This window comes from Rhinatrema bivittatum, chromosome 3 (assembly GCF_901001135.1).
Source record: "Rhinatrema bivittatum chromosome 3, aRhiBiv1.1, whole genome shotgun sequence".
NCBI classification, from domain to species: Eukaryota; Metazoa; Chordata; class Amphibia; order Gymnophiona; family Rhinatrematidae; genus Rhinatrema; species Rhinatrema bivittatum.
This window is the reverse complement of record NC_042617.1, coordinates 27495222-27515661: the sequence shown is the minus strand read 5'-3', so window position 1 is coordinate 27515661 and position 20440 is coordinate 27495222. Positions and strand designations below refer to the sequence as shown.

At 41.6% G+C, this 20440-nt stretch overlaps 1 protein-coding gene across 1 annotated transcript in view; it reads right to left on the bottom strand.

The window, feature by feature from the left end:
• The window catches only part of LCLAT1 (lysocardiolipin acyltransferase 1), a 263583-nt gene that overhangs the window by 155321 nt on the left and 87822 nt on the right, over nt 1–20440 (bottom strand).

The following is a 20440-nucleotide window of genomic DNA, read 5'->3' as shown; positions in this document are numbered from 1 at the left end:
CAGCATTTACTAGCTGGCAAACGAAGAGCAGCTGAAATGCTTCTTAAGGAAGCAACTATCTGGGTTCCGAGCCACAGATGATCGATGTAGCTTCTAGATTCTACATGTCGAAGCAACACGAGAGAGAGAATGAGGAAAATATTGGAGGCCAACCACGATGGCTACTAAGTGAAAGCCAAATGGGAATATAACTAAAGTGAATAAACAGATTTATACAGCTGGTATGTTTTGGTGACTGGTCGCCCAATCGCACACCAGATTTCAAACACACACTGTGTTAGGTGAAGGGTTTAATATATATATATATATATACACACATATTATGAGTCTCTGTCTGTCACGCTTGGCACTTCTAGATGGAATTAAGGGCTGAAATTTGGCATACACACAGAAGACTGTTAATTATGACCTGAGAAAATTTAACAACTTGGAAAAGAGGCGTGACCTAGGTTAAGCTTTCTGCAACATTTTTTTGGTTGCAGATGTAACCGGGTTAGAGCAGTGGGACTCAGAGGAAAAAAGTGCTGGGACAGGCTGTGAAGGAGTGAGAGAGAGTATGGGGAATGGGATAGGGCAGGGTGGGCTGCGAGAGGGAAACTGGCGGATAAATTGGTGGGAGAGAAGGTGTTGAGGACAGACTAGGTGGAGTATTAAATTTAACTGCAATTGTTTTGAGGGTCTCTGCTAGTTTAATTTTAATTTTGGATACCACATATGCCTGTGTTGACAGAGACAGCCATGAAAGTGACAGTCGTTACCTCCTTTTTTTCACTAGTCCCAATAGTTTAGGGCACGAGCCTACTGTTACAGGCACCAGGACTGTCAGATGGGATGGGCAAGAGAGCAGAAGCAAGCAGGTAAGATCCTTCGCTTACCTCCATTCACCCCACTCTCCCAGCCATTGTAGTCTAACCATCCCAAATCCTTTTCTCAAGTATCTCGTCCCCTCCCCCTGATGATCACTGACAGGAAGAGAAGGTGAGCAGCAGGAGCAGCATGCTGGGACGTGTCCTCCTCCTTCTGCCACCCAGGCCCAACTGCAGCGTTCAACCAGGTGGCTGTGTTCAGCCTGACTGCATGCTGCGCGGCACTGATCTTCTTTTCTTCGGTCTGTTCTGTTTTATTCACCATTCCCTTCCTAATAATTCCTAACATCCTCTTTGCTTTTTTTGACTGCCGCAGCACACTGAGCCGACGATTTTAAAGTATTATCCACTATGATGCCTAGATGTTTTTCCTGGGTGGTAGCTCCTAATATGGAACCTAACATCGTGTAACTACAGCAAGGGTTATTTTTCCCTATAGGCAGCTTCCCACGGCCATTCTGAGTAGATCCACAAAATCTACAGGAAGAGAGATTTTATTTTTAGCCCTTCCCCAGTACAGATGCAGGGGAGGACCAGGGGCCCTGGGCATAACGCAAGGTGGGTGAATGCATGCAATGATCTCCCCGTGTAGGCAAACACAGTAAGAGAATTCAAGAAAGCCCGGGATAAGCATAGAGGGGTCCTTAGCTGTAGAGAAGCAAAAAAGTCAGGGATCAAGCATGGTGTTTGATGAATTGCAACAGAGGATGGGACGGGACTTGTGGTCATCATCTGCTTTCACCCTCTCTGTTCCTAGGGGAAGCAAGTGCGGTGGGATGGGGGACAGAGAAACGAGGCTCAGCTCCAGCCCTGACGCTGCCCGATTGTGCCTTCTCCCCGTTATCATTATGTACCACTGCATGTGAAGCTGACTTTCTGAAATGCTTTTTTCTGAGGCAGGAAGATCTTATGAGTAGGGCCTGCCGTATAGCTCCTTGTCCTGCAGAGGAAGGCCAAACGAGTCCTGTTTGTCCACCCATTGCAGGCGAGCACCTGGAGGGTCTTGCTTCTTGAGACACTGGAACCACAGGTTCCCTGAATGCAATGAGGGTAAAAACCACGACTGCTGCAGCATCTCCCCTGCAGGCATGGAACTATCTGGCAACCCTGCTTTAAAGCCTCCCCATTTTTTCTGGAAGTTTAAAATGTTGAGGCTTTGTGGGAATAAGAGAGTATCGCACTAAAAAAAAATAAATTATGAGGTCCTATCTGTTCCTGTGATCTATGACTGAATTATGAGGATCTATCCGTTCATGTGATCCAGGACGTGATCCCAATTCCCTAAGCCGTTTATACACTTTGCTCAGTCGCGGTTTCTCAGACGACAGGCCTTGCGTTTTCATGATGTTTGATGTCAAAAAGCCACCAGTGAACTTGCAACACTCAATCTAAACTGTAATTTTGAACTGTTTGCTTTTGGACTCCATGGAGCCAGGATTCATACAGAAAGTCATGCGATCATAACGAGGCTGTAATTACACAAGCATCTTTACCATTTGCCTACCCTAGTGCCTTCCAGGCCATGTCTCCTTTGCTCTGAGAAGGGAAGCAGCCGGCATAAACTACTTCCAGCAACGGGGCAGACTGCAAAGCGGCAAAACATACGCTGGAAGGAGCTCTAATTTTCAGTACACGTTTATTAAACAGCCACTGAAACTTTGACTGAATGCGACCTCTTATTTTTTTTGGAAAAACGGAAATAGGATTATCCCTATTCTGTGTGAGAACAAGTATGAAGTATGCGCTATATGTAGGTCGTTTAAACCTCAGCTGCAGACTACGCGCACTGCTTTTCTCTCCCTCCAGCAGTGGGGCTCTGTTCAGGTGCTGCCACGTAAGCTGCTCAGCTCTCCCCCCCTCCCCCCCACCCCAATAGGTCTGTCTCCGTCTCTTGCTACCTGCAGCTCTTTCTTTCAGTTGTCTCTCCTATGTGCAACCACTGAACTGCAGCCTATCCCAAAAACCCACACTATTTCATGTGCGGCAGGGAAAGGCCTTCTGTGCCTCTATCCCTGCCTTAACTACCTCTGCACATTTTGGTATCTTGAGGCCGTGATACTTGTAGATCACAAAGAACTGCACGTGCTCTCTCCTCCACCCCCTCTGGGTTCAGCCTGCGCTCTGCACACGCAGACAAGGTTTCATGCACGGACAGGTTTTCTATTGCCTCCGGGCTGCACAATGAAGACACTCTTCTCTTGGCACATTTTAGGAGTTAGCAATACCAGTGTCACCCAAAAAACCCACTGCTGTAACACAGCGAACAATGCAAAGACCTAATAAACTGAGCTGAAAAAAAAGGGCCATCACATTAAGCACTACCGGTCTACAGACCTTCATTGCGTTTTAGAAAATCATCGGTCCGATAATTCAGAAAGTTGTTTTGCTTTTTCTATGCAATTAAAATGAAATAGAAAAGTCACTTGCCTTCGTAATTTTTCCTACCAAATATAGAAATCCCATCAGCCCCGACACGCGCCGTGTTTCGAGGCAGTTGAACTTGACACGAGTGTATTGGTTCCTTATGAGATAATCCCTTCAAAACACGGCACGTGTCGGGACTGATGGGATTTCTATATTTGGTATGAAAAAATACGAAGGTAAGTGACTCTTCTATTTCATTTTAATTGCATAAGAAAACCAAAACAACTTTCTAAATTATTGGACCGATGATTTTCTAAAAAGCATTGAAGGTCTGTAGACCAGTAGTGCTTAGTATGATGGCCCTTTTATTTCAACTCAATTTATTAGGTTTTTGCATTGTTCGTTATGTTATATTTTAGGAGTTGGCAACAGAATAATGTGCGGCAAATAGTTGTACTGAGTAATAACAGTTGTCAAACCAAAAATTTTTTATTTTACTGGTGCACACATCAATTATGCACAGTATTAAATACCACAGTGAATAATTGTGTGTAGCTGGAAGACCCCGACAAGGCTGTGTTTCGTGTCAGGCTGCGACAGGGGGATCAAAATTTTCAAAATTTGTATGTTAAAATCATGGACCGTTGTCTGCTTAGTAGTAAATATGCAGCTCAAAGCAGGATGTCAGGAAAACAAAACATAGTTGTGAAGCCGTGGGAGTGACCATGACACCAAAGCATTCAATAATCTTAGGAATCTGAAGTCCACGAGGACTTTCACATCTTCAGGTTATTGTTCAAAACTGGAAGAGTGGGACATCTGGGACCATCGCGGGGAGAATATACAGTAAGGAAGCTTTGTTGTAGTTTAAACGGACCGTGAGGTCTCCAAATTTGTAGGAGTGAATACAGCAAACTTTTCAGCCGCGATGTCTGGGAGGCTACGTCATCCAGGGCTCCTGCCCGTGGAGACTAGTTCCTTTTAATGTGGGGAGGATGAGCTCCCTGCTGCACACAGGAATGGTGTGGTCAGGGGCAGATTGGCCTACCGGGGGATCGGGCTTCCCCCGGTGGGCCGGTCTAGCTGGTCATGTAGTCTCGACCGCGTGGCTTATGGTCTCTTGCAGCCTGCAGTATCTTCCTCAGCCCTGCCTGACCTCCATCAAGGTAGGTGGCGACTGCAAGGCTGCAAAAAAAGTAGGGAAGAGGCCCATATTGAAGCAATAGTACTCCCCCCCCCCTGGAAGCAAGGCCGATTACAGATACAGGTGGCAGCTGCAGGACCTAGGCCAGTGATTCTCAACCGGTATGTCGCGCTCTACTCGTGGCCGAAGAAACGAAGACTGTGGCTGCCAGCCGCCCCCGGAGACCAGGCCGGCGGGGGCCGAAGAAATGAAGATCAAGGCCGGTGGGACCGAAGAAAAGAAGATGAGCGCCACGCAGCCAGCCCCCGGAGACCAAGCCGGTGGGGGCCGAAGAAATGAAAATCGAGACCGGCGGGGCCGAAGAAAAGATGGGTGCCGCGCAGCCAGCCACCGCCGGAGACCAAGCCGGCGGGGGCCGAAGAAATGAAAATCGAGGCTGGGGGCCGAAGAAAAGAAGATGAACGCCGCGCAGCCAGCCACCGCCGGAGACCAAGCCGGCGGGGGCCAAAGAAATGAACACAGGCACTGTTAATCGCCGCCGGAGACGAGCCTGGCCAGTCTCTCTCAATCACACAATGCTCTCGCTCTCTCTTACTTACACACAGGATTTCAATCGCACACATGCTCTCTCTATTTCACTTACACACAAGCTCTCAATCGCACACATGTTCTATCTCACTTACAAACAGGCTCAATCACACTCTCTCACAGCCACCAGCCAGCCAAACACATGCTCCATCTCTCTCTTGCACACATACATTGACACATACAAGCACCCTCCCTGACTCACATATACACCTCCACATACAGAAGCACCCTCCCTGCCTCACACACAAAAGCACCTCACCCTCTTCCCAATCCAGGCTCTTACCCTGTCCAACCATCGAGTGTACCGCAGGCAGGCTTCCTCTGGCATGAAATAAGATGAACAGAAAGAGTATCTGAGTGGCGATGAGGCCTTTATAAGAATAACCACTTTGTGAAGATATCAGTGATTTTGGTACCACTAAGAAACTTTTGCTCGGGCAAAAGCTGTCATCTCTGAACACCAATGAACCTGATAAAGGCATCCTCTCTCACGCAAAACACTTTTGTGGTGTTCTCTTTTTTTTAACTGATTAATCTGTGTAATAATTATTTTCCCTCTACTTCCCGACACGTACAAACACAAATTAAGTGGCTTTTCTCTTCTTTTTTTTTTTACCTTACAGATGATCTTCCTACTAGGTTTTAGCACAGACTGCCCTGATGGACAGGACAGGTGGCAGCCTATCAAGACTTCTGAGGCTGTGCGGCAGCTGTATATAAATAATACAGAATAGTCGTTGTCAAGAGTAATTTTATGATGGTGTGGAAAGGGGTTTTGTACAACACTGTGTTCTGCTTTCAGCTGTCACAATTTCTAGTGGAAAGGGGTAACAGCAAAGGTCTATTTATAGCTCTCTGTGCTGTACATGCTGTGCACAAAGCCTTATTTACAACTGATGCAAGGACTGGTACAGAGAAGGCATGGGAGAGGCAAACATAGGGCAGTGTCAGAGAGTGCCTGAACCTTTGTGGAGATGGGATAACATGAGCTGATGCTTAAAAGGCTGTTCACACCGGAGTGGTAGCGCTGCACTTGCTAGCCTGTAACAAGTCAACCCCTGAACTGACAAAATCTAGATAGTTAGAAGTGGGCAGTGTGAGTTATTGCCTGAGTTTCAATAAATAGGGGGATCTGGTGGGTTGATCCCCAAACAAAGTTTGCTTACATTTGAATAACTGCGCCATGAGTGCTAATCTGGAGCATGCTCACCTGCTGAGGGGATGTTTATTTTGATACATTTGTTAACTCTGCATAGATTTTGGAGTTATATTGATTGTATTTTTTTGGGTGGGAACAATACGTGTATATGTATGGTGGTATTATTGTTTGTGTGATACCTAGAGTGTATTTTTATTGGGTGGGTGATGCATGGTTGTGCATTTTGGTATTCTTGTATTTGTAATCCTGTACAGGGTGTTTTTTTTCTGGTTTTTTTTGTTTTGTACAAGGTAGGTGTAGGATTGCATTTGTGTACTTTGTTTATGTTCAAATTGATGTTTGATTATTGTATAATTTTTTCTATTTCATTTGTTGATTGATAAATTTATATGTATATTTTATGAATATTTGCATGAATGTGTCTTATAATTCTTTATTTGTGAATTAAAGTTTTGAATTTTATGTGTAAACATTTTTTTTCTGTAATACACTTTCCCAGATTTTTTTTTTTTATACATTATATTGGGTGGATCAGTGGTTTTTTTGGCTTAGTCAGTAATTCCTTACCAGAGAGAAACATAGAACATGACAGCAGGTAAAGATCATGTGGCCCATCCTGTTTGCTATTAGAAGACTGCTTTATTGCATGGCAAGGACTCAACATCCAATTCAGATACCAGATGCAACAGTATATGAGGCAATATCTTTCCAATATTAATTAGGACACCCAACTTTTAACTTTAAAAAACCTCTGGTGCTTTTTACACGAAAAAAGGTCGTGGCTAACTTGCAAATATGGACATTTGAGTGTGAGAACATTCAGCAATACTAGGCTTATGATAAGAATAGTTTCATTTGTTTATTAGATGTCAGAAACCCATGGTCTATACTTGACAGAAGAAGAAGAGATCCTGGGGGAATTCTAAGCAACTACGCAATGCATTTGCACATTCTTCTGTTCAGAATTTTGTATTTTTTCCACAGACCTTGACACCAGGACCAGGAAGTAGTGATAATAGCGTCAGCCAGCACAGACTGGAAGAAGAAATAGGGGGGAGTGTTGGCTTGCACAGGTCAAAAGGCTGCAGTCCCTGGAAATACTCTGAACAATGAAGAGGACCACATCTTCAAAAGGATATAAACCGGTTGGAGTTGGACCAGAGCGTGGCTACTAAAATGATCTAATCATGAATACCCAAGAGGAAAGGTGAGATACGGGAGATATGACAGAGGCATTTAATATCTCCAAGGCTAACATTCGCAGGAAGCTAGCCTCTTTCAACAGAAAGAAGGCTCGAGGTCAATGGATGCGGGTGAAAGGGGGTAGGACTCAGGAATAATCTTAGTGCATGCATGGAGCAGACTTCCAGTGGAGCTGGTGGACACCAAAACAATCTCAATTCAAGAAAGCACGGCATAAACACAAGAGATCTCTGTGGGAGTGATGGTAATTATTAAAGCTATATTACTTGGGTGTCTGGGCAGACTGGATAGACCATACCATCTTTTTCTGCCATTACATTTCTATCGTTTCTATAAAGCAGCAGCATCCCTCCGGGCAAGATGGAGAAAAAAAATGATAGCAGGGGTGGGAAGAGGGGAGGAGAGAACTGTAGAGTTCAGACTGGGGGTAGAAGACAGCGATAGCTGAAGAATTGTGCCTGGGGTTGGGAAGAGAGCTGGGGTCAGGGTCTAGCACCTGGGTAGGAGAAGGGAAAGAGAGAAAGCTGGGGATGGTCAAGCTTTGATTGGGGGGGGGGGGGTAGGATAGAGACAGAAAGCTGTAAGGGAGGGAGAGAAAGAACTGAGAGCTAGGCCTTAAGATGTATTATATACAGTTTAAAATTTTTAAATGCTGCATCTTTGCATAAAATCCTTTTTCTCTGTGATATTTTAAATTATTACTCAGTCATTCTATTTTGGTACTTTGACAAATAAAGTATGCAGAATTTTGCAGAATTTTAGAATATAGTACACAGAATTTTTAGATTGCTTTGTGTAGAATTCCACCTGGAGTAAAGAAGAAATTAGTGAACGCCATGACTGAATTATTAGTCAAGGGAAGTTAAAACAGCAACAAAATCTGCCAAAAAGAAGAAATGTCACACTGAAAGCCAACAGCAATATCTTCTGCATTGTAGAAATAAGTACCATATTTGCCAGCGTATAGGACGCGGTGGCGTATAAGACGCACCCCCCCTTTTGTCTACACATTTTTAAGGGAAAAATAATTTTCTAACTTGGCCGCGGCAAGCTCCTTTTTGCTCAGCACCGGCCTCGATTCCCTGCCTTGTGCACCGGCCAAGTTATTCCTTAAAAATGTGTAGACAATCACAATTCCCTGCCTTGTGCATCATTGCACAAGCCCCTTTTGCCCAGCACCGGCCAATCGGGTGGCGCACCCTCACTCCCCAATGCTACCACATCACTCCCCCCCCCCCGCGGATGCTGTTAGTAATTTTGATTATACTAACAGCGTCCGGGGAGGGGGGAAGTGACACTGTGATGCCACCACATCACTTCCTCCCCACCGGACGCTGTTAATTTTGATTACAGGCGCAAAAGACGCACTCCATATTTTTCCCCTATTTTGAGAGGAAAAAAGTGCGTCCTATATGCCGCAAATACGATATATTTCACACCAACTGGTAAAGACATAAGAACATAAGAAATTGCCATACTGGGTCAGACCAAGGGTCCATCAAGTCCAGCATCCTGTTTCCAAAAGTGGCCAATCTAGGACATAAGAACCAGGCAATTACCCAAACACTAACATCCTAATAATTCCTAACATTGGGGATCATTTTCGTAGCGTATCGCACGCAAAAAGTCCCTTTTCGCGTGCGATAGCTAGCTCGGGGTGGAGTCGGCCCCAGAAGAGGAGGAGACTGGCAGCGAAAAGGTAAGAACCCTTTTCGCTGCCAGTAGTGCGCCCAATAGCACCACCTTTTACAATGGCGCTATTGGGTGTGAAAGCCGGCAACGATTGCACCGCGGAGGTGCAATTGCTGCCGGCTTTTGCAGGCCTGCCCCCTGCTTCGCCCCCCGTTACCGCCAGATTTGTTAAGGTCTGCGACTTTAGAGAATCCAGGCCATTGTTTGCTTTTTTTGACAGCTGCAGCACACTGAGCTGACGATTTCAATGTATTATCCACTATGACGCCTAGATCTTTTTCCTGGGTGGTAGCTCCTAATATGAAACCTAATATTTTTCCCTATATGCATCACCTTGTTCTTGTCTACATTAAATTTCATCTGCCATTTGGAAGCCCAATCTTCCAGTCTTGCAAGGTCCTTCTGCAATTTATCACAACCCACTTGTGATTTAACTACTCTTAATAATTTTGTATCATCCGCAAATTTGATTACCTTACTTGTCGTATTTCTTTCCAGATCATTTATAAATACATTGAAAAGGACCGGTCCAAGTACAGATCCCTGAGGCACTCCACTGTTTACCCTTTTCCACTTAGAAAATTGATCATTTAATCCTACTCTCTGTTTCCTGTCTTTTAACCAGTTTGTAACCCACAAAAGGACATCGCCTCCTATCCCATGATCTTTTTTTTTTAATTTAATATTTATTAACTTTTTAATATTCACATCAAGTAAACATTATACAATTTGTAGATTTATAATCACAAATTAAATTCACTATCATAAACTTTTCATTTCTTACTCAGTTAAATCACCCAAGTTCTCATCTACTATTCCAAGCAATCCCGAGGGGATTTACATGACGGTTTACAAGAAATCAAAACATACTTTTCACAATAATGTTAGACCGTCGCGTAAATACAGTAGAACTTACAATTCAATGCTACGATTACTCCAGGTTTTGGGGGTTACTTGGTTCAAGAAACTTCTGCAATTGAGCAGGTTCAAAGGAAATATACTTCGCATTCAAATGTTTAACAATACACTTACTGGGATACCTCAGGCTAAAACTGGAGCCCCTTGCTACTACTTCAGGCCTCAAGGACAGGAATTTCTTACGTCTCCCCTGAGTAATACGAGATATGTCTGGATAAATCCAGATCTTCTTCCCATAATAAACTTCCTCCTATTTTGCATAAATATCTTTAAAATCAGATCTCTATCTGCTGAAAAGGCACATGAAAGAAATAATGTCATTCTCTTTTTAACTTTAGATTCCAATGATAGTTCCAAAATCTGAGTCAAATTTAATGGGTTCTCTTCTTCCTGATCAGTTTCTTTAACTTTTTCTCCTTTATTCGGAAGATAATACACTCTTGATATCACCAGGAGCCCTTCTGAAGGAATTTTCAATATCTTTATCATATAATCCTTTAGCATTTCATAAGCAGAAATCTCTTTTATAAATGGAAAGTTCAATACTCGGAGATTTAAGTATTTTATCTGATTTTCCATAATCTCAAGCTTCTTCACATTTGTGTCTTCCACGCTCAAAATCTCAGTTTGAATATTTTCCACTTTACCCATACGTTGTTCCATCACATGCAACTTATTGGCCTGTTCAGTCATAGTTCTTTCAATTTTCTCAAACCTGTTATTGGACTCCAGTGTGATGTTAGTCAGATTGATAACAGCTTTTTCCAGCCCCTTCATAGCATGCCACAGGGACTCCATTGTTATCACCTTTGGCGTCTCCATAGGTGTATATCTTTCCAATAACTGTTTCTGAGCCAGATCTCCCCCTCCTATTGTATTCCCGCTCACAACCTCCCGGATAGCTCTATTCTCCTTGTCCTTGCTGGTTCTGGGTAAGCCACTCATATTAGATTTATCAAAGTCAATATTTCCAGGTAATATATGTAACTCTGGAGGACTTACCCCAGCTAACACAGCTTCCGACGGCAGCGGGTGGGGGGGGGGGGGTTATCGGAGCGCCGGGACTTAGTGTGATCTCCTCAGCCAGCAAGGCCGACATCCGCCCTATGTCGGCGTTTGCAGTGGCCACCTCCACCGGCAATTTTCCTGCTGCTTCAGTGGCGAAAAAAAAAGTCTCAGTCCTCGTTTGGCCAGCCTCAGAGATCGCGGCAACTGCTTCTCTGAGCTTGGCTTTTCTTTTTGAATGCGGCATTTTCAAATAAAGAAAATTTTTCAAAGAATTCGGGGAGAGAGCGTTTCACCGACCTTCCACGCGGCGGCCATCTTGGAATCCCCATCCCATGATTTTTTAGTTTTCTTAGAAGTATCTCATGAAAGACTTTGTCAAATGTATTCTGAAAATCCAAATACACTACATCTACCAGTTCACCTTTACACACATGTTAATTAACCCCTTCAAAAAATGAAGCAGATTTGTGAGGCAAGACTTGCCTTGGGTAAATTCATGCTGTGTTCAATTAAACCATGCCTTTCTATATGCTCTGTGATTTTGATCTTTAGAATAGGTCACTATTTTTCCAGACATTGAAGTCAGGCTCATTGGTCTATAGTTTCCCGGATTGCCCTGGAGCCCTTTTTAAATATTGGGGTTACATTGGCCACCCTCCAGTCTTTAGGTACAAGGGATGATTTTAATGATAGGTTACAAATTTTAACTAAAATAGATCTTAAATTTCATTTTTGAGTTCCTTCAGAACCCTGGGATGCATACCCTGGGATGCATACCATGTCAATCGGCCTACTATATCTTCCAAGTTTACAGTAATTTGGTTCAGTTCATCTGACTCATCACCTTTAAAAATCATCTCTGGAACCGGTATCTCCCCAACATCCTCATTAGTAAACACAGAAGTAAAGAATTAATTTAGTCTTTCTGCAATGGCCTTATCTTCCCTAAGAGCCCTTTTACCCCTCAGTCATCTAAGAGTCCAACAGACTCCCTCACAGGTTTTTATTGTATTATGAGTTTTTGCCTCTAAAGTCAACTTCATTTCAAATTCTCTCTTTACATGCCTTATCAATGTTTTACACTTTATTTGGCAATGCTTATGCTCTATCCTATTTTCTTCAGATGGATCCTTCTTCAAATTTTTGAAGGAATTTTTTTGGCTAAAATAGTCTTTCACCTCACCTTTTAACCATGCCGGTAATCGTTTTGCCTTCCTTCCACATTTCTTAAAGCGTGGAATACATCAGGACTACGCTTCTAAGATTGTATTGTTAAACAATGCCCATGCCTGTTGCACATTTTTAACCATTGCAGCTGCACCTTTCATTTTATCAACGTTTCCCTTTTGAAAATTTGTAGATTTACATATTGTCCCCCTTCCACTCATTAGTTCAAATTTGATCATGTTATGATCACTGTTGCCAAGTGGCCCCACCATTGTTACCCTCTTTCACCAAATCCTGCGTTCCACTAATTAAATCTAAAATAGCTCCCTCTCTTATTGGTTCCTGAACCAATTATTCCATGAAGCAGTCATTTATTACATCCAGGAACTTTATGTTTCTAGCAAGTCCTGGTGTTACATTTACCCAGTCAATATTGGGGTAAATGAAATCTCTCATTATTACTGCACTGCCAAATTGGTTTGCTTCCCTGATTTCTCTTAGCATTTCATCATCTGTCTGACCATTTTGTCCAGGTGGATGGTAGTATAATTCTAACAATATACTGTTACCTAAAACATATGGGATTTCCACCCATATAGATTCTACTGAGCATTTAATCTCTTATATGATCTTTATCCTGTTGGACTCTATACCCTCCCAGACATAAAATGCTACACCCCACCAAGTTGATCCTCCCCTATCATTGCAATATAATTTATACCCTGATATAGCACTGTCCCATTGGTTATCCTCCTTCCACCAGGTCTCTGAGATGCCAATTATGTCTATCTCATCATTTAATGCTATACACTCTAACTCTCCCATCTTATTTCTTAGACTTCTGGCACTGGCATATAGACATTTCAAAGTGCATGTTTTGTTTGTATTATCAACCTGCTTTTCAGTTGATAGAGATAATTTTGAATTCTTTAGCTCAGGTGATTCTTTACTTATAGGCACATGGATTATGTTTGCTTTTATTGGAACCTCTCTGTTGGCATGCCCTAACTCTATTTCATTAGTATCCTTCAAAGATACATTCCTCCGAAACATGCACTGCTGAGTGATGGTCGGCTTTCCCCCTTCTACTAGTTTAAAAGCTGCTGTATCTCCTTTTTAAAAGTTAGCACCAGCAGCCTGGTTCCATTCTGGTTAAGATGGGTCCCGTCCTTTCGGAAAAGACTCCCCTTCCCCAAAAGTTCCCCCAGTTCCTTACAAAACTAAACCCCCTCTTCCCTGCACTATCGTCTCATCCACGCATTGAGACTCCGGAGCTCTGCCTGCCTCTGGTGACCTGCGCGTGGAACAGGAAGCATTTCAGAGAATGCTACCCTGGAGGTTCTGGATTTCAGCTTTCTATCTAAAATCCTAAAATCTTATGTTCTTATATTCTTATGTACCAATCACTCTAAAGAAAGCTTCCATCAGTCCTCTCCTAAAGAAACCTAATCCGAATTCTCATGAACCAAAGAATTATAGATCAAGCTCATAATTTTCTTTTACTGGCAAAGTTTTAGAACTATGGATTCTAAAACTTTGCCAGTAAAAGAACTTTTGCCAGTAAAAGAAAATTTTTGGATGAGTATACTATACTATATTGACAACTTTTTGGATGATTATACTATATTAAATTCTCTGCAACTTGGGCTCCATAAATCCCTAGGTACTGCTGCTATCTTTAGCAGATTCCTTGAAGAGAGGCCGGAAACAATCTATGTGCTAATTATGCTTGATATTGCCTCAGCCTTCAATGCTATTGACCATGGAATTCTGCTGTACCGACTAAAATAAATTAGCATTTCAGGAGTTGTTTTTGGGTGGTTTGGATATACCTGAATTCTGATTTCTCTGCATGGTTGCTCCTGGGATCCAATGTTCTAAAGGGCTCAGCACTGTCTGCTTTTAAAATCTACCCGACTCTTGCTTGCAGACTTCTTGTTGGGCTTACTTCGGGATACCAGTTTTACACGGATGATATTCAATTCTTTATCCGTGCTGAGACATCTTGGGATGACACCGTTCAAATGATATCATGCTCTATGTCCTTGATTAAAAATTGGCCCAGCTTTAACAAACTAGCTCTTAATGCAGCAAAAACTGGCAGTAGCCAGTTTGGTTTTCCTAGATCCTTTATGATTGGTCAAGAAAATATACACTATACAAAGTTTTGGAGTCACTCTCGATATTGGCCTTAACTTTACTGAACAAATTAAATCTGTTGTGAAATCCATTTTTTTTCGAGTTACGTGTTGTCTATAATTTGAAACAAGTCCTCTCTACCATTGATTTCTATGTTGTAGAACAAGCGCTGATTTTACCTTTGCTAGGCTACCTTAACTGTTTGCATCTCGGTCTACATAAACACAAACTAAAGGCCTTGCAAACGTTGAGATGCAGCTGCCACACTGAATTCCGATCACTCTATGACAGAGAACATTTTTCCTGTGTTACAAGAGCTACATTGGCTTCTAGAATTTCATACAAAATACTCAAGATGGGCCACAAATTGATTACATTCAATTTATTTCCATGGGCTCATGTATTGCTCCATCTGTATAGTCCAACAAAGTTACGACGCTCATCCCAAAGAGGACTTTTGGATGTGCCATCGGTCCGACATGCTCGACGCATTGTGACCAGGGACAGGGCATTTTTAGTTGCCGCTTCTATTTTATAGAACTCTATTCCACAGGATTTATGTTTAACAAAGAGTATGAAAACTTTTAAAACATTACTAAAGAAGGATCTTTTCAGGTTAGCTTATGTTCAGGATGTAGTCTGTGGTTTGAATTTTTGCTTTCACTTTCTCAGCTGGTTATCTGAGATAGGCAGGAGTAACTGGAATGCTTTCATTTGGTTTTTGTTTTAAATTATGTTATTTAATATTTGCTTTGTATGTTTTATTGTTCACTGCCTAGAGCTTAGGCATGGGCGGTATAGAAGCAAAATAAATAAATAAATAAAATGTGCACTTCCATTTTTAACAATTTTTTACATCATGACAATCTTTGTATGATTTTGTGAAAAATTTAATAAAGATAGTGAAAATAAATTACAGAAAGGAATGATGCTATAGGACCAAATATTATATAGAGGGTTTATGCAAAAATATATTGAATTGGGCTAAAGTGAAACATAAGAACATAAGAAACATAAGAAAATGCCATACTGGGTCAGACCAAGGGTCCATCAAGCCCAGCATCCTGTTTCCAACAGTGGCCAATCTAGGCCATAAAAACCTGGCAAGTACCCAAAAACTAAGTCTATTCTATGTTACCGTTGCTAGTAATAGCAAAGGCTATTTTCTAAGTCAACTTAGTTAATAGCAGGTAATGGACTTCTCCTGCAAGAACTTATCCAATCCTTTTTTAAACACAGCTATACTAACTGCACTAACCACATCCTCTGGCAACAAATTCCAGAGTTTAATTGTGCATTGAGTAAAAAAAACTTTCTCCGATTAGTTTTAAAATGTGCCCCATGCTAACTTCATGGAGTGCCCCCTAGTCTTTCTATTATCCGAAAGAGTAAATAACCGATTCACATCTACCCGTTCTAGACCTCTCATAATTTTAAACATCTCTATCATATCCCCCCTCAGCCGTCTCTTCTCCAAGCTGAAAAGTCCTAACCTCTTTAGACTTTACAGTCCCAGTATATAATATTTATTAAGAAGATTATTGTGGATTGATTTATTGAAGATTTTATTAATGTTGTGTTTTTGCCAATTGGACTTTTGAGGTGAGGTATCATGAAAGTCAGCAATTGTCAATAAGCAAATACAGTTTGGAGGCTACTAACACTGCAGAAGCTTATAGCCAGAACACAGGATGGATTTAAGCAGCCTGATCTAGTTAGGAAGAGAAGAGAGTGAGAGATCAACTCTACTCCACAAGAATCAAGACCTCAATGATACGAAAATACTACGAAGATAGGTATGACAAGGATACAGGAATAAAGGACATGAAAATATAATAATACAACACACTATGGTTTTCATTAAAAGATACAGGAGCTCATGCAGTATCACCAAGATTGATGAAAAAAAATGATAATTCTTATCCAATAAAGGGGAGCCTGAGATGGTGGGATCAAGGTTGGGGTAAGGAAACTCACTGAATTAGGCACCCCTGCTACTGGAACACGGAAGACGTAGTCTTTCACCTGTAGTGGCCGCCTTCCCCTTGGGTTAACCCCTCAGCGGCTGACAACCATGAGGCCTTTGGACACACAAGGCCGGTACCAGAAGGGCAGGGGAAACCAGGCACCAAGAATGTAGCCAGTAAGCCAAATCCTGTTGAACATATTCACAAATAAGGTCCAATTGAGAAAGAAGGATGAAAAGAGACACCATGACAAGTCAAGATCCCTGTTGTAGCCCTGCTGCTCTCTGAAGACTGGAAGCAAGTAGGCACATACTAGTGTACTACAGGACCAAGTCCTGGCAAGAAAAACAGGCAAAGCCTTAGCATATATACATAACATTATAGGAAGCAAAATGGCCCTAGAGAAAAAGTGGAAGCCATAGAGCAGGAAGGAGCAACCAACTCAGCTAAGGAAACATACTGACACTTGCTTGTAGGAGGATAGATGTTCACTCGCTCTACCATAAGCTCACTTAGAGACTGAGCCATCTCTAGGCTGGCAGCAGAACCTCATAGAAATTGAGCCAATCTGCAGTCTTAAAGGGTGAAATTTAACAATCATCGCAACACTGGCTTACAGACTTAGCCTCATGCATGTGATGCATATGTTTTGGATGCCTACAATATCTCCTACTGAATCTTTTCAGATGCTGAAGAAAGGAGCACGATGTACCGCCATGTGAGGAAAATCATTGTAAGCTTCTTTGAGATGTTTGTAGGATGGTTCAAAAATCAATAAAAGAAGATAAAGCCTTCTTTAGATTTGTAAGGAAGAGACAAACAGGAGAATAACTGAAATAAAAGGAGAAGGTGGGGTCAGCAAAGAGGCAGAAAGCAAAAACAGCAAACCAATTCTTTTGTCGGTATTTACAGAAGAAGAAGGTGACGTACCAAAGGCATAAATTGTTGTGAATTTATCAAAAGCCCTTATACTGAAGCAGAACTACTTAAAGTGCAGAACCTTGAAACAAGTAAATTATAGGACCCTAAACAATAGGATTTCACAAGGGACAGAGCTTATCAAAGAATCTATTGGTAATAAATGAAGCCAGCGAAATGGAAGTAGTGAGGGATACTGTGATTGAGCCACTGATTTGGAGTAATCATCGTCTTATCAGATTTATCTTGGAATGGACAATGAAGCAGGTTCAAGGTTAAGACAAAGTCAATCAAGAAGCCACTGAAGGGAATTACTGATATAGCTAGTTTTGCTGATTCTTTCCCCAAGATTGGATATGGATTTAGTTGGACATTCAGTACCTCATTAAAACTGCTGAGTGAGGTAAGACGTTCAGGAGCTCTTTTAGGTTCTGCTCTAAAAATGGAACTGCTGGTAACAGCACTTGCAAGGAAAGACTTTTTCAATCTTTGATTAGTGAAGCAATTTTGCCCACTTCTTTAGGTTTTGGAATTGAGAACAACAACGCAAGCAGTAGTCCCTATCACACCTGGACTCCTGCAATGCTGCATATGCAGGTCTCCCTAAGAAGACCACGCTCATGCCACAAATAGCACAATGGCCAGGATTACAACAGGAAATACCATAAAAGATGGTGCAACTCCCTTGCTCAGAGCCTTACCTTGACTCCCAGCAAGTCTATGTGTGGTTTTCGACATTAACTTTTAAATCTTTGAGAAGTTTGGTACCTAAATACTTGGCAGAACGACTTCCCTGGTATGGACCCGGGAAGCAATTAAGATCTAGCCAGCAAGCCCATCTAACAATCCTGTCCACAAAGGAACTAAGGACTAGTATAGACTAGAAACAGATCATTCACAGATCTAGTCCTGTAGATATGAAATCCTTTGCCAATTGAAATCAGAGAAGAATTAGACTATTGTGCTTTGTTTCAAAAACTGATGATGTGGCTTTTTCGCAAAGAATGCTGGATAGCATTTGAGAGAGTCACTTGTGTATCCCTCACTTTCTTAAGAGGATGGTTAACTGGCAACTTTGAGTCTGAGAAGGAGACTCAGGAGGAGGAAGAGTTGAAAAGGTATCGTGTGATAGATGTGGATGAATTAACAATAGGGTTAGTAGTGATTGGGGAGGTCATCTTGAAATTGGTATAAATGGTAGGGATGTGAATCGTGTGCCTGATCGTTTTAACGATCTGGATCGGCTGGGGGGAGAAAAAAAATCGGATCGGCATGATTTTTTTTTTTTAAATCGTTTTTCTGAATAGTGCGCACTAACGCAAGTTAGTGCGCACTATTCAGAATCAGAAATCTTTCTGCGCACAGTGCGCACTATCACAAATTGTTACTTAATCGTTTAAAAGTAACATTTGAGGAATTGCTTGGTGCTGTCCCCCGTGGCCATTTTGCTACCAGATATAGCACGCACTAGCCAGAAAGAGAAAAAAAGTGCCAGCAGGCTGCAGCAGTGATAGTGCCAGCAGTAGCCACTAGCCAGTAGCCAGTCTAGCCTCAGCCTGCTCTTTAAATTTAACCACTGTAAATATAATAAATTAATAATAAAGTTTTTTGTTTAGTTTTTCTATAGTATGTTAATGTTTTGAAGCTCAGGTTGCTAGTTTCTTTATTAAATGTTTTGTTTCACTAAAGTAGAATATAGAGAAGTACTTAATTTCATGTTATCTAAAGTTTCTTACTTTTATTTCATTTTCTACTCTAGTGAAAAAAAAGTTTAGTTTAACACAGGAACTGCAAACTTGAGCACAGTGAATTGGGGGGGGGGGGGCGGGAAGAGGGATGTGAAGGGTGTGACAGCCCCTGCATTCAGCAGCTCTGATTTTCTGAAGAGATCTGCCCTTCAGAGACCAGGGAGTGTGACTGCTTGGCCCTTCATCTCCCCCTTTCCCTTCCCTTTGTCAAGCTACCAACCATTTCCCATCCCCCATATATTAAACCATCACCTCAGTGGGAACCTTGGTAACATCAGTAAATAAGAGGGCAGCCAATAGGAATAGGAATACATATTCATTCCTAACTGACCTTAACTGACCTGAAAAGTGTCGAATTGTATCATTTTCTGTTAGTGCGCATTAACTTCCATTAGTGCGCACTAACCCGATTAACGATTTTTTTTTACGATAAATCGGGGGAATTTCTATTGTATCGCACTCTTTAACAATTAATGACGATATTAAAAATATCGGACGATAATTTAAATCGTTAAAAAACTATTCACATCCCTAATAAATGGCCCTGGACGGAAAGGTTAAGGAGTGAGAATGCTAAGATTCAGTTGAGTATATTTTATGATCATATATATACGTATATAAAATATAGGACCTCACTGCAAATTGGTTATATAGTTATGGTAATAGTAGCTGGTGAGGTGTGTGAGATGAAGTATATGTTCTGTTGGGGATTTTAGCTATTGAGTGAATTATGGGTGGAGAAGATAAAAAATGCGAGGATGACATGGGTGGTTTGGGGTTTATGAATCCCCACCTGTTGTGGGGATTTTAACTATGATGCGGGTAAATAGAAGGGGTGGCACTAGCTTGAGGCTTGTGTTATGTCATATTACATTTATATGGGGTAACCATGCACTTTGATCTAGTGCTGCAGGATGCGCTGCCTGATTATAATCAGAAAAAGCAAGCTATAGCTCCTTTATTAAATTATATTGTCTTGATTGACTTCTTTGAGGGTGTGTCCAAAGTAGAAGAACAGGAAGGTACAGTACATGGTGTTTCTCTGGACCTTTAGTAAGGATCTGACATTGCTCCATATGAAGACTAAGAAACTAGTCTGTATGGGAATCTAACTGGGTTCGTTATTAGCAGTCATCAGCCAGTAAAAAAGATCTTGAAGTCATTGTGGATAATCTGGTGGATTCTTCAGTTTAGCATGCAGTGGCATTCAAAAAGCAAAAATGTATTAATTTATATTTATATACCGTTGTTCTGTAAACAATCACAGCGGTTCACAATAAAATACACCGTAAACAAGTAATAGCAATATTTACAGAGTATCAGAATCATGCAATACAAATAAAATCTCAATATACATACAACAGTTTCTCAACATTAAATCCCCATAATTATGATTTGTCCTACTACTTCTAACCAGCATATGCAACACCAAATAACCAAGTTTTTAGAGCTTTTTTAAACTGCTTTATGTCTTTCTGAATGCGTAGTTCTATTGGCATCATGTTTCATAGTTCCAGAGATTGATATTGCTCTTTCCCTCACCTCACTCAAATGAGCAG